We start from the raw sequence: 3,429 nt of genomic DNA, 5'->3' as shown, positions 1-3,429 counted from the left end.
ATATTTTAAAACCAATAATGTATATCTGATAAGGGACTAGTATCCAGAATATATAAAGAACACTTACAACTCAACAACACAAAGACAATCTAATTTTAAAATGGGCATAAGACATTTATCCAAAGAAGATATACAAATTGTCAATAAGCATATGAAAGGATGTTCAACATCATCTGTCACTAAGGAAATGCCAATAAAAAAATACAATGAAAACCACCTCACACCCACTAGGATGACTATAATCACAAAAATAAGCAAACACAATCAGAAAACAATATCCCTCAGTGGCATATCCCTCAGAAACTGAGTCACATTCTTCAGAAAACAATAATGGCCATGACAGACTCACCTATATTTACACAGTATAACAAGTATGTTCACATCAGCAGGGTCGTAGAGAAATTGGAAGCTTCATACATTGCTGGTGGGAGTGTAAAATTGTGGATCCACTGTGAAAAATGATTTGGTAGTTTTCCAATAAACATACCATATGCCCCAGCAGTGCCACGCCTGGGTATATACCCCTCAAATTGAAAAATAGATGGTCAAATAAAAACTCGTCCACAAATGTTCATAGTTGCACTCTTCACAATAGCCAAAAGGTAGACACAACCAAAATGTCCCTCAATTAATGGATGAATAAACAAGATGTGACATCTCCATACAACGGAATAGCATTTGACTATAAAAAGGAATGAAATACTGATATATGCTATAATATGATTAAACCTTCAAAACATTAGGCTCAGTGAAAGAACCAGATGCAGAAAGCCATATACTATACCATTGCATTCATGTGAAATGTCCACAAAAGGCAAGTCCATAAGAACAGAAAGCAGACAGTGGCTCCGGGGACTATGGGAGGGGCAAACGGAGAATAAGGGATTTTCTCTCAGGATGATAAAAATGTTCTGGAACTAGGTAGTAGTTGATGGTTACACAACATTGTGAATGTACTAAATATCATGGAATTGTAAACTTTAAAATAGTTAAATGGTAAATTTGATGTTACATACATTTTCCCACAATTAAAAAAAACAATACAAACTTTCACTATAAACATACATTAATTTCTTGAAACTCAAAAGAAAAGCCTTAGCAGAGAACTATTTAGTAGAAAACACAAAGTACAAATTGCTTGTAGTTCCCCTGACAATTAATTGAGCCAAGAGTAGATAGCAAATACAAGCTGGGTCACGCAGAGCCCTTTCTTGGGAATTTGAAAGAGAGGCTTCCATGGTTGGCTTGGTCATGGGACAAAACAAGAAAAAAGCATTGCCCAGAGTTACTAGGTTGTGTTGATGCCCTGGGGCCTCGACTCTGGGCTTGGTGAGTGTTCCATGGATTCCTTGAGATTGGCATTCTTACAGTAAATCCTGTTTTGCTTGAGTTAGCTTGTATGATTTCTTTTCCCTGAAACCAAGCATCTAATCCCCATGTATAAGACATTTAAGTTATTAGGTATTTTAGAACATTTAGGTAATGTAATCTTACCAATTGTATTAGGCTCCTATTGCTGTAATAAAAAATTACTACAAATTTCTGTCGTTTTAAGCCAGAAACGTTTAAAACGTTTAAAACGACAGAAATTAATTTTCTCATAGTTCTGGAGGCCAGAAATCCAAGAGTCAGGTCATGCTCTCTTTCAAAACTCTAGGGGAGAATCAGTTCCTTGTCTCTTTCAGCTTATGGTGTTTCCAGGTGATCCTTGGCTTGTGGCTCTATCACTCCAATCTCTGCCTCTGAGGTCACACTGCCTCCTCCTCTTCTGTATACTTCTTTTCTGTGTGTGTCTCAGAAGGACACTTGTCATTGGGTTTAGGACTACCCAGATAATCCAGGTGATGTCCTCATGTCTAGATCTGTAACTTAACATCTCTAAAGTCCTTTTTCCATATAAGGTAACATTCACAGGCTCTAGGGATTAGGACATGGGTGTATCTTTTGGGAGGGCCACCATTTAATCCACTGTACCAGTACGTAATGTATTATAACATGTTGCAGTGAAAGATACACCCATTTTGAAGCCTGCTGATACATAGTGGCAATATGCATCAGTGTTCAATGTTGCCGACATTGCTCAAAACATTTTTTGAAACTTTTCATTTGGCATATCCCTCAGAAACTGAGTCACATTCTTCAGAAAACAATAGTAGCCATGACAGACTCACCTATATTTGCACAGTGTAACAAGTATGTTCACATCCTTGGGACTTCAAAAATGACCCTGAATTAATGTAGGCTGGAAGAGTTAATTAATCCAATTGCTGAAAGGGTTTTGTTTTCTTCTGGCCAAACTCAATGCCTTTATTTTTTTTAAGATCAAATATCATTTGGAGAAAACTCTGTGGAATGAGGAGGACCATTAAAATTGAACAAACTAAATTTTGGCATTAGAATCTCCCACATGGCATGTTTGGAAAAGATCAAGTCATTCTTAACTCCCTCTTCTCCTTCACTCTACATCATATCAGTAAACCAAATTCTATCAATTCCACCTGGAATGTTTCTCACATATCTAATCCCTTCCATTCCTACAGAATGTGTCTTCGTTCCCTCAGACCGTTCAATGAAAATATTTTCTAATTATTCTCCCTGCCTTTCAGCTTTGGGTGTCTTGCCCTTCTCCTTCTGTCTACCTTTTTCACCTGTATGTGGCGTCCCTACTCACCCACCTTCTAGGGTTCCGACAACACAGACAATGAATTCTAAGTTCAGCAGGGCCCTGAGTACCCTGCTCAGTATGATCTCTAATTTTCCAACTTCTCTGCGTTATTTTCTGCTTCCCACCCATGCCTGCCCTGCTCAATCATGCCTCTGTGCCTTTGCTTTGACCTTGAAATCTTGTCAGTCTGTTTTTGTTTTTTTTAAATCAAGTTTTTTTTTTTAAAGTATTTCAAAGCCTGAAACAAAACCAGAGGTCTCCTGGAATCCCTCTGTATACCCATCCTTCCTGTCCACTCCCTCTTTTCCCAGGCAACCTCTTTCAACCTTCTTACCTGTTCTTTTAGTATTAACCTTCATATTTTAAAATATAATGCTAATAGTGTATTTACTTTTTGGTTTTAGATATGAACTGATAAATTTCTACTAAAAGATGAGATTTTAGCTCTATTATTAACTACATCCCATCTATATATATATATTTACATGTATACATATACATGTAAATTCTCCTTCTCCATCCTCCTAATGTAGTTATGTTTGCATTCTACTGATATTTGCTGTTTACATGTAATCAGTTGTACTATGAATATATTCTTTCTTGTACCTTTTCTCTTCTTTTAGATTAATCATTTCCTTGCTCTTTCCTTGACTTTATTTTCCTTGCTTCATTTCCCATTTACCCAGCATTTATTTATCCCCAAGCTCTCTGCCAGAAATGTACATCTCTTCTCAATTCCTTCATACAGATTGCAGATTCTACCA

Source organism: Rhinolophus hipposideros, assembly GCF_964194185.1.
Source record: "Rhinolophus hipposideros genome assembly, chromosome: 3".
Lineage (NCBI taxonomy): Eukaryota > Metazoa > Chordata > Mammalia > Chiroptera > Rhinolophidae > Rhinolophus > Rhinolophus hipposideros.
The sequence above is the reverse complement of the archived record's forward strand: the minus strand, read 5'-3'. Positions refer to the sequence as shown.